Source organism: Psittacula echo, assembly GCF_963264785.1.
Source record: "Psittacula echo genome assembly, chromosome: 2".
Classification (NCBI taxonomy): Eukaryota; Metazoa; Chordata; class Aves; order Psittaciformes; family Psittacidae; genus Psittacula; species Psittacula echo.
The window spans coordinates 12444467-12456831 of record NC_137737.1 but is presented as its reverse complement, the minus strand read 5'-3'; the positions used below and the strand labels follow the sequence as shown (position 1 = coordinate 12456831).

Genomic DNA, 12365 nt, shown 5'->3' with positions numbered 1-12365 from the left:
TGTGTCTGGATTTGAAAAAATGTAATAAGCAGTTTAGAAAACTATTTTAGATGTATGTTAAGCTCTTACTGAATGTCTTGTATCTATATGGAAATTTGTTTTTTTTTGTTTGAGGTATCATAGTGTTTTATATTATGGCAGCTTCTTCTTGATCTTTTTAATTTCTGATTTTACTAAAGGGACTTCCAGTAATTTCTGTTAATTTCCAGAGTAATTCTGTTATTTCTGATTCCTTGTTCCACTGCTTTTTTGGCTTATTTTTTAGTGGAACCTTTTTGATTATTATTTGATATTTATCGAAAGCTGAAAGTAGGAAGAGTTTAAGTTGGGTGGTGGTGTAACTCTTATTTCGCCTTACTTTGTCACGATCTTTTTCCTTGGTTAGGATAGATCTGGCTAGGCACAGAAGTGTTCTTATACTGCATAATTTCCATCTGAAGTTCCACATCATTATCTTTTAGGGCTCACGCTGACATAGAAAAGGAAGGGAATGAGAACCTGGATAAATGTTAGTGAATGAAGCAGACAGGTGGTTTGACTTCTGTGTGCTTATCTGAAGAAGTAGTAAATTATGAAGGGACAGTTTAGTGATTTATTTTTTTTTTGTAAACATGAACTCATTTCATGTTTGTTATCTAATTATGGTTACCTAAAAATTATTAAGAAGCAATTCCATACATGCACATTTTTATTGCAAGATAAGGTTTTATTTATTTCAGTGTTGGCTAAATAAAATAAGTTGGTATTTTGGAATAGAGTGTGGGTATAAGCTTTCATTCAGAAATCAGCTATTTTGTTTTAGATAACCCTGTTGCTTTAGTCCAAATTAACTTTAGGTTGTTGGCCCAACACGATAAAGAGAACATCTATTAAATCAGAAAGAAATATTTACAGATGAGGTGCTGGGGTGCGAAAAATGTGATCAATCTCAATTAAAAAATGTGTTAAAATGAAGAAAATAACTGAGAGCTGAGTCTCTCTGAGAACATTTAGCTTTCCTGGTTTGTTTTCTTTCTTTTTGCAAAACTGGCTGTTACTTGTAAGTCTTTAAGGGCGAGTGTACTATCTAAATCTAAAAATTAATGTAAGGAGAAAATTGCTCTTGCAGTACTTCTGGTGGTAATGCTTTTCTTAAAGGAAAGGTAGATGATTACTGTGATAGGATCAGGCTCCTGAAAGGTCTGTGCTTTCAAAGGGATTATGGTTTTACATACCAAGCTGAGATATCTAAAGCTAGCTCTTCCTTGTGTGATGAATGTTTAAAAAGAATTGCCTTTTGAAGTCTCTCACGGGTGCTGCCAATGCAATAAGGACCCTAAAGTTGTAGGCTTTTAGTTTGTTAGGTTCTTATTGCAGCTGATTAATGGTGGGATCTAGAGGTCAAATGCATCATGGTAACTTTTCCTTCAGTGTGAGTTTCACTGGAATATAGTAATTTTTAATGAGAAAGGAATCTTTTATTCTGCTTGTAAAGCAAAAGCACTACTGAACCATCCTTCTTATAGAAGTGTTACAACAGCAGGAACCTGGATGAAACTTCTGTCAGTATTTCATGTGCTGAGCTAATATAGCAGCATGCTTGACCTTTTGTCCATCCCTTCATCTAAACTGAGAAGTGTGACATATGTCTTCACTGGGCAGGGTTGCGCGTAGAATCACTTTGTTTCAAAAAGGAAACTCAAGGTTTAAAGCACTTAAATCCCTGAAAACAGCTTGTTTTATTTTACAGCACGTCCATGCCCATCTATGTCTGTGCTGTCATTTTTCTGCATGCCATGTAGAACTGCAACAGGATTTGAAATTTATTCTTTTTCAGGGGGTGAAGGGCTGGAAGATGGTTTTGGTATTAATTGCCCACACAGATATGCTAATGACAAAGAGCATTGAATTGAATTCAACTGCCTACAAATATGATCTGAAGCTTTTTAAAGAAATATCCCACTGACTGACAAGTTTGTGTAGTATTTAACTGGTCCGTGCAGAACCAAATGATGAGTGAAATCCTGTGCTCTGAAGAAATGCTATTTGTATAATAGTTTAAAAAGACAGCTTTCTTTCAAATTCTGTATATCAAACACTTTTGCCCTATAGCTTTATAGCAGCTCATTATTACCCAAGAGGCTTTTTTCCCCACAACGAAATAGAATTCTAGGGTTTTACTGACAAGAGAGATACGGTGACCGCTAGGATGTGGTTTTGCAGTGAGTACTAACTTTCTATATCTCTCATCTATAAACTTTTAACCCATGTCATACAATTCCTTTGAAATTTTTGACTTCTAGATGATTTACAGTTGCCAGCTCCAGACCTTTCAGCATCTAAATAGTGTCCTTTAGATGATGCTAGTAAATAAGAAGGAAGTGGGTTTTGGATTTGGTTCCAATTATGCAATTGTGCCTTTTCTTCTGTTGTGGCTTAAAAAAAAATCTCTTGGAAGTTTTAATATCCTTCCTGTATTTAATTACAACCAGGCTCCAACAAATACTGTAATAAGTTGGTTTCTCTTGGATTGAAAATCTGCGAGAAGTATTTTACATTTTACATTTCTGTAATTTTGGAGTGTGTTTTTTTTGCTCAGATTCCACAGACAGGATAATGTGGTTAATATTGTTTGTATTATATGATTGTTCATCAGACATTTCTCTGCTCCTGATTAATATGCTTTAGTTTGTATTTGCCATAGTGAGCGCTTCATCTTCTCAAAAATTTGAAGTGACCCTAGAAAAACCGAGCAAAGTGGTATAAATAATTTTTTGTATTCCATCGGTGTGCTTTAGTTTGGCAGTTAGTTTTCTGAGATGATGGTGAGGTTTAGAAACTATTAGGTTTTATTTCTGCACCACTTTTCCCCAAGATGATTGTGTTTAAGGCTTATCTATTTAAGGTGCTTTTAGTGCTTTCTCTTCAGGGCTTTTATAACATATCTTTTAGACTGGTAACACTTACATACTGCCTGTAGGATATAAATGGCATCACAGGGTTTCTGAGCAGCAAGTTGTATGAGAAATACTGATCTTGGAAGTAAAACACTGTTCGGGTGTCTTGACTGCATCTTGTTGCTTCTCTGCTTGCTTAACTGAGAGCTGCGAGTAGACTGACTCCAGAAAGAAAATCTGCTTTATTTAGAGGTCATTGCTGCTGGTGATTTTGGAGGCCAGCTAGGAGGACGCTTATACAGTTGTTTTGGGTATGGTTTGAATAAGTGTTTCCTTTTTACAAGCTTATAAAGCATCATCTTTGCAAAACACTGTATTCTTAATCTCTCTTATGATAAATAATTGTGTATGCACTGTATGGAGCTGTTGTCTTTTTCGCTGCACAGCTCTGATATGGAAAGATAATAAAATCTGAACCAATGTGAACGTCTCTTTAAATATGTACTGTGCGTTAAACACTCTTCTTGGCTACTATTCTCGATAGTTTCCACTGAGGACATCAGTATAACTAAGAACAGAACTTATCCCTCGGGGTTTAAAGTAGCTAGAATTTTATTGAATAGACCAGAAGACCATACTAACATGACAGTAACTCAATTTAATATTAGCCTCTGTGGAATGTGTGTTGTGATTTCTAATGATTAGTTATGCAAGAAGTCGTTGGTAGATCATACTCCAACTGGATCTTGGATTTATTTAGCGGCTTTCTTTACTCTAAACAGAATATGTACCCAGAGAGCTGCAATCTGACAGTAAATTCTGCGTCTTTTTGTCTTTGCTGCTATTGTTCTTTTGGTAATGAAACTAATCCTGAATGTGTTAGCTTCATTTTCCCGTGTTGAGCTACCTCTGTCATCAATTAGAGAAAGGCTACGAAGGAGATAGAAATGTGTGCCCCTTTAATACACAGAAAAAATAGAAAATGGCTATCTGGAATGGGTAGGAGAGTTTGAAGACAAAAGAAGACATTTCCTTTAATGAGTTTATTATTTAGATGACCTTTGAATAAGGGTGTAATTCTGGAAATGGAATCAAGATGTTTGTTGTAGTTTTATTACCAGCAGATCATATTTCCGAATCATGCTAAGTATTGAGAGAAAAAGGGTAACCAGAGTAGTTCGAAAGAAACAGGAATGATTTAACCAACTAGTAGCAGAAAAAGCACTTTTAGTGTACCCCAAAAGCTCCCCTCTCCCTCCAAATTCATAGAAACCTTCAGAAGTAGTTCAGTAAATTGGTCAAATTTGAACAGGACCTTTGAACGCCTTGTGTGCTACTTATTTATGTAAATAGCATGGAAAAGGGCTGTAACTTGATGGAAGAGGTTTCAAGTTTATGTCATGGAAAATTTTAAGTTGGGAAAACAACTGATTTCTATGTGCTGTTGAACCTCTGGAAATCTAGTAAACCTTAACAAGTATGTTGTTTTGGGGTATGGTGATGGAATGCTAGCTAACATGTCAACACTGCTTGGTTTGATTGCTTCAGGTAGCTCTGATGGAAATGCTCTGTAGATTATAATTCATAAAAAACGTGATTTAAAGGCTAATGCTGAAATAAATTTATGAGTTCTTTTTGGTCTGATGGAGCTCTGCTGCCATGACTATGTTTCTCCATGTTTGTGTTATTTAACACTGTTGTTTCTGGCTCATCAGTTAAATGACAAACTCTCTGGAGTAGTGGCATGTGATTAGGCCAGAGGTCATAATTCATTGGTTATGTATTATAGTGAAAGCTATAAAAAAGAATGTTGGGAATCTTGTTTAGGACTTCAAAACCAGATACCCATGAAACTCTACCTAAAAGTCAGAATTCTGTTATTTGTAATAATCCTCTGCCTTCTCTGGGATGACTATTTGTTTTACTAAATTTCTCTGATAAAAATTATGTGCAGTTGCTTTCATTCAGGCTTCCTTTGTAATATAGTATTTTGGGGGTTTTGTGATATTATTTAAATTTAGATTTATTAAGGAAAAACTTCCTTTTTTCAGAGAATCCTTTACAAATTTATTGTCATTATGGCAGAAGTGCCATATTTTGACTCTCCACTTATTGGTAACAGTAACCTATTTATTTCTCAAATCAAATAGAACCTTGCACCACATTCCTCTGACTAGTATGCTGTTTAATAGCATAGTAGATGAACCACATCTGCATTGGGGACAATCGAATGGTGCCTCTCTTGCTGCAGTGGCTCAGTAATACAGTCTTGTGTGTTGTAAAAAATCCTGCTTGAAACGTTTCATTCCATTGCATGGATTTGTTTCTTGTGTCATCCCTGTGGTGCATTAGCAGGTAAGTACTTAATGGGTAGTTTCCAGAGATCTTTGTGTTGCAACTAATGCCAGTGTTTTTCTGTTTAGTAATGTTATGACCAAAGGAGATTTGGCTGTGATGATAGGGTTGGAATATTGGCACGTTTCTCACCCAGCCAAATAGCCATGGCTGGTTTCTGTATGTGCCTCCCTATGTATCAAATGAACAAAATCTGTAAACCTCCTTGCTTGCGCTGCTGCAGCACAGACTGTTGAAATTACCGTTATTTTTGTGGAGGACAGTTCTCCACAGATAAGATGAAATTGATATTGTAAAGAACAAACACACTTAAGATGCTTTTTTCTGTGCAAGTATTAATGCACATATATATGTATATATATATATATATTACAGTATAAATGTGGAGGCAAAAAGTTGAGTGCTGTACATGTTTAGGTGTGTGCATGTTTTCATTGTAAATGGCACTGTTTCTAATCTGAAGATCCGAAGTGAAAAGTGCCTTAATACAGCTTCTTTTGGATGTCAGAAGCTTTCCATGGAAAAGCATCCTTACTACTGATTAAATAAAACAATAGAATCCTTCACACAGTGTATATAGTATCCAAATTGGAGCCTCTGGATGGTGCCCTATTACAAATATTAAGAAAAATTGCTGTGTTTATTCTGATGCTTGTCCTCCCAGGTAATTAATTTTTATATGAGAAAAATACCATCCAGACAAACAGATTTTGACGTTTTGCTCTTTTCATTCTCAGCTGTCAAACGTAGCTACTGTTTTTAGAATAGAGTCGTTTAGCTTGGCAAAGACCTTCAAGATCATCAAGTCCAACTATTAACCTAGTACTGCCAAGTGCACCACAAAACCATGTCCTTAAGTAGCCAGAGAACAGCTGGTCTTACTATTAAAGACCAAGGCGAAGAAGGCATGAAGTACCTCAGCCTTTTCCTTATCCTTGGTCACTATTTCCCCCGATATCCAATACAGGATGGAAGTTATCCTTAGCCCTCCTTTTGTTGGTAATGTATTTACAGAATCATTTTTTGTTGCCTTTTATGGCAGCAGCCAGGTTCAGTTCTAGCTGGGCTTTGGCCCTTCAAATTTCCTCCCTGCATAACCTCACAACTACACCCTTGTAGTCCTCCTGAGTGGCCTTCCCCTTCTTCCAAAGCTTATAAACTCTCCTTTTTTTCCTGAGTTCCAGCCAAAACTGTTCACCCAGACCAGTCTTCTTCCCTCCAGCTTGTCTTTTGCACCCTCTGCGTATTCCTCAACCTACTCACCTCCTCCCGGAGCTCAGTCACTAAGCAGAGGAGTTCCTCTACCTGGGCACACCTTCCACAACTCAGATGGTTCTGTGTTTTTCAAGGATGCTTGCAGTTCTTTGCATGAATAGAAGCCAGTCTGAGCACTTGCGCTGTTTTATTAGAGTTCAGACTTAGAGAGGGGAAGTTTAGGTTGGATATGAGGAAGAAGTTCTTTACGGTGAGGGTGGTGAGGCACTGGCGCAGGGTGCCCAGAGAAGTGGTAAATGCTCCATCCCTGGCAGTGTTCAGGGCCAGGATGGACGTGGTCTTGTGTGAGGTCTCCCTCACACTAGAGGTGTCCCCATGGCAGGGGGTTGGAGCTGGATGATCTTAAGGTCCTTTCCAGCCCAAACCATTCTATGATTCTATGATTCTGGACAATCAATGAGATACAACCAGTCATTGTTACATAGAATTAAAAAACAGATGAGTTGTAATTCATATTAAGTGCATAGCTTCTTGGTGGGAAAGGCTGTAATTAAGGAATAGTATAAGAAAATGTGTTATAGTATTAAAAAACTGCATAAAATGTAGCCAAAGAAACTTTTTCTGTTTCATTTTGCCTGGATTTAGGAAAGCTGTGTGAAAATTCAGGGCGTAATGCATTTAATATTTCAGTGGCTATATATTCCTCCAGAGAAGATGGAGTGTTGAGGAAATGTCATTTATAGTTAAATGTCACTTAGAGTTAACGTTGTCTGATACGCCTGTTATCAGAGTCCAGTTTTAGTTTTTATAACTTTGCCAAAGCTTTTACTGTTTTGGCCAAATTTTCCATGTCTTGGAATTGCCAGAAAGTGATTTGTTTTCAAAGTTACTATTAAAATGATTCATCTGTTTCCAGGAACAAGTTATGGGAAAATACGTTGATGGGTTGGGTTTTTTTTTTGTTTTCCTCTGAGAAACTCAGTGCCTTCATTCTTTGGAGTGGAAACTTGAACTCTGGCAGATGAATCACCCTTGTTTCAGGGAAGGAACTCAGGGTGGCAGAAGGTGCAATGTGTATGACATACAATGTGCGTAAAGGCTCGTAGGGACTCTCTAGGAGGTTCGGTGGAGTGTTTGGGCTGTGTATTCCTGCATAAGCTTAAAGTAAATGTTCAGTAAGTACCTACTAATAAAATGAGTCAGAAATTCAATAGAAAACCAGTATAGGACTATATGATTAAGATATGTGTGTATAAGTGCACCGAGATCTTGCACAGAACGTACAGACTAACTTTGGTTTTCTTGTGTTTTTTTTTTAAACCTGAATATTCTCTTTAATAGATTTTTTAGGTGACGGATTCCTTAGAGTTGTTCCTGTATTGTCGTGAATCTGAAACAGGAGCTTTTCAGTAGTTCAAGTAGTATGGGGTTTTTTTATACTTTCAGAAAAAAGCTGATTAGCACTTTATTTTCATCAAGAAAATGTAATCAGGAGCGTGTGAATGCCATGCTGTGGGAAGCGCAGAAGTAAGTGTTCAGTCTGGTCTTTCATAAGCTCTGAGTAGCTCATTTAGAAAAATCATTTGTAGATCATTTCTTTTTCTTGTTGTGTTTCAATGGACTCGGTTAGCAGTTCTCTGCTAGGCAAGTGCCTTCTGTTTTTGGAGCTGCCTCATTTTGTCTGTATTTATGTAGTTTAAACTTTATTGTTTTATAAAGCAAAAGTTGTTTTCAGCCATCATTTTCACACTGAAAAGTGAAATTCTAAACAATTGATCGCATGAAAGTGTGAAAACTTTATTTTTCTTTCCCTCTGAGAATCTGTGTTCAAGACAGGGTTTTCAAATACATTACCTTTGTTTTTCCTCATTGCATCTATTTTTCAATTGTTTCCAGTTCATGAAGCACCTCCTAACACATTTCTGCAACTGTGATTTGGTGTGTGCTTTTTGATTGAGTGGCTAACTTTAATCAGTAAGTTCCACAAAGTGCATGTCATTACTGGCACAAAGTTGAACACCTGCTTAAGTGACTGGTTGGAAGGCCCTAAGACAGGATCTAATATGAAGCCTGTTCTAAAATTGTAGTTGTCATTAAGGGTTTGATTTTATCTTCACAAGATTGTACTTATGGCTGGGATTGCACCATTTGCTGATGCTTCAGTGCGAAGAGCTTTCTTTAAGTGAAAGATGAATTGATGATAATTTCCTAGTTCACATTAAAAGAAATGGGTGTCACCGAGAAGAAAACGCTTTTTACCCAGAGCTCAGTGTTCATAATGTGACCACAGACATTTTCTAAAGGGAGTATAGACTCTTTAATAGTAAGCCCTGTCCTTCATGATAGTAGTCTTGCTTTTTTAGTTAGTTTTTGCAGACCTCCTCAAAGTACACTGACAGTGCAGCAGTGAGGTGGTTATAGATCAGTAAGAACTTATTTCTACCCTCATTAAGCCTCATGGCTAAATGTAATTAGACTTAACTGGAAGAGTAGGGTTTTCTTGGCAGAGACTGAGGGTTTTGATGTTCTTTTAATGCAAAAACCCCCACCCCTGAAACAACAAACATTCGAAAAGATTTAGCTTAGACAGTAGGAAGAAATTCTTCACTATGAAGATAGTGAGACACTGGCACAGGCTGCCCTGAGAAGCTGTGGCTGCGCCACCCCTGGCAGTGTTCAAGGCCAGGTTGGATGGGGCTTTAAGCAACTTGCTCTAGTGAAAGGTGTCCCTGCCTGTGGCAGGGGTTGGAACTGGGTGAGCTTTAAGGTCCCTTCCAACACAAACCAGTGTGGGATTATAAGAAACAAAAGCCAAAGGCCACCTCATGCACATGTCCATGGAAGCAGCTTTGATAGAAATATACAAATGAGGAGGGTGATGGGGATAACCACAAAACCAGAATTAATCAGTCTCAAATGTTGATTTATTGGTGTTAAACTATTTATTGCAACATGGAAGAGGGAAAACATGTAAACCAGTAAAATCAATCTTCAGGTAAATAGTGGTATAGGATCAGTGATTTTGAGGTGTTTGTTAGCGTACACCAAATGAGGATTATGGTCTTGTGTTCAAATTTTTCTGCTGTAAAAGTCATTCTTCCATCTCTTCAGAAGCTGAGAAGGTTTAAGTGGAAGGTTTTTGGCCTTTGCAGAACAGAAGGCACTGACATTTTGCAGGATAATTTTTCCTACTAAGTTATAAATTAATATTTGGGTTACTAGTTCAGTAGTACAGTATAAAATAATTATCTGTGCTGCTGTAAAATGCCCGTGTCTCAGAGTTCCTAAAATACAGTCTACATGCCTGCTATAAGAAAAAGTAAGCAAAGCGTGAGGGGGGAAAAAAATGAACTTGGCTGAGAGTCAAAGCCTTCTTAAGCTGTGTGGCAGGAAAGCAGACACAAAATTGGAAGGAGAAGAAAGTAAAGAATATAATGAAAATGTTCTTTTCTCCTCTTTCCAGTTACCTGTCTTCTTTTGTTATACATATGCACTTGTTGAACTTGTATGTAAATGATTGATTGACTCAGTGAACTCATTGTAATAAATTATGTTTGATGTGCTATCTTGGAAAAAATCTTCTGAAATTCTGTCTCTTCTCTTTGTCTGCTGACCTTGTGGCTTTTAATATCTTGTTTCCCATCTGTCTGATTCCATCATAAGCTGAGCATAACTTTTCAGACCTTAATGCAGCTTTCTTTTTGTTCTGGTTTAAGTAAGTATGTAACACAAATATGTGATTTGGCCGTCATCAGTAATATCAGAAAGGAATGTTGAAGTGTGTGTTCTCTTTATTGAAGTGAAATAAAGAAACATCTGTAGATATTTGATAATACATATTCATGGTGCATAGATCTGTCTCTACAAGCAAACGAATACAGAGATGTCTGTATCATTGTATTACATCTGCTTTAATGTTACAAGTCCATGGGTTACTTCTAAGGATTAGTTCTTAATTAAAGGAGAAAATAAATGGGTCTATAAGGTTTCAGGAAAGCAGTTTTAAATATAGATGTAAAAATACTTAACTGACTATGTAATAGAGAGGTACCCAAACTTCATTTTGAGAGAGTGATTGTACTATAGATACTTGTACTGCAAAAAGTGTCTCTAGCAGAGAGGTACTGACTGAGTCTTGAAGTACAGGGGAATTTGGAGAAACAGACATTTGTTGAAAACATTGTGTTCTGTATGATGTCTGTAGAAATGTTCAGGTGGGATATCTTATGTTTATAGTTCAGCAGTTTGCTTAACAACTGTAAGGCATAGTTAGATACTTGTGAAGAATTTTAGATATGAAACTAATAACTCTTTTTCTACAGTGTAGAATTTAAACAAATAAATGGAGTGAAATCTTGGCTCCATTCTATTCGATACCAATATTTTAGGATTTGTGTTTCCCTAGGTTATAATTCACTGTGTCCCTTCCAGAGTTAAGTTTGGGGTACTGTTTCCTTCCATAAGTGTGTAAAGTTAAGTGCATGCATCACCGGGGGCATTCTTTTGTCTTTAAAAGTAAAAGCCTGATGTACTGGATGCATCCTACCTGTCAGTGAAATTTGTGTGGAATATAGCAGCTGTGTAGTGTCACACACAAATACAGAAGAATATCTAGTGATTAATATTTCATCATCATTGCAAAGCCATTTGCTGTTGCAGAAAAAATACCACTATGGAGTGTGGCCCCAAACTGAAAAATGACAGGAACGATGGGTCTAGGATATGTGTTATTAATCAATAGCACACGTTAGTGACTCATTAAATTCCCTCTGAAATAACGGTGTGTTTCATTCTATGCTGCTGAGGAAAGTTGCAAACCAGAAGAAAAAGTTCTTTCTATGTACTCCCAGATCCATTTCCTTAATTGCTGATTTTTTCCTGGGGGCTGAAGGACAGACTAGACATTGTTCAGCATTACAGCTGAATGAAGTGACACTGGGCTGTAATAAGGTCCAGCTGAAATCCAACTACAAAGTGTTTTCCAAGAGTACTCAGGAATAAGGCATTGTGTTTGTAGTTAGCATATATGGATATAGTTTTTGGCAGCAGTTAAATTTTTATTTGCTGTATTTTTTCCTAGGTTTTCTGCTGGAATAAATCACTGTATCAGTGGTGTACAGTTAAATATTTGCTTTAAATGTGAGAGTGACACATTCACATTGCCTCTTAAGCAAATACGGAGAAAGGAGAAGGAAATGAAACTATGTTCTTTTTCTAGAAGAAGTTTTGATATAATTCACGTATTGGAATTTGAATTGTGAACTCTGAATTAATTACTGCATGTTTCGTTGTATATTAGACTGATGAATAGGCACAGAATCGTGTGAACACTTGGATCATCATAGAAAATTTCTTCCATCTAGGGGACAAAAAGGAAGAAAATAATATTTTTGGAAAAAATAGTCACATGGCTGTTGTTTAGGCAAGCAGTTGCACTTATTGGCGCAACTAGTTAACGGCATAAATACATTGTGTCTGGTGAATTAATGATAACCTTGCATGCTAACTGTAATGCTTTATTGTGTTCCATGGGTTCTGATATAATCATATGCTGTATTCTCTTGAAGAAAAGAGAAAAGAGTTTGCCATTGCCCATGGCAGGGGAGTTGAAACTAGATGATCTTAAAGTCCTTTCCAACGCTAACTATTCTATGATTCTATGATAACAGAACCACTAATTTTCATGAATTATTGCATCATAAATGTTAATTTCTTTTTCCTAATATATATTCATGCTTACACAGTATATATTTAACCCCTCAAATTGTGGTTACTAAATTAGCACGCTATATTTTTCACAAAATTAATCTTTTCCCAGTCCTCTCTGTCTGACTAATAACTTGACAAATCTCTCCTTATCTTCTAATGGCAGATGATTTATCAAGGCCTACCACTTAATTAATATTACAGAACATGTGG

General features: G+C 36.7%; 1 protein-coding gene across 1 annotated transcript in view; it reads left to right on the top strand.

Moving 5' to 3' along the window:
- SUGCT (succinyl-CoA:glutarate-CoA transferase) overlaps positions 1 to 12365 on the top strand; it is a gene marked incomplete at both ends in the record, with an annotated part of 312897 nt that overhangs the window by 47951 nt on the left and 252581 nt on the right. The gene's annotated exons all lie outside the window — the stretch shown is intronic.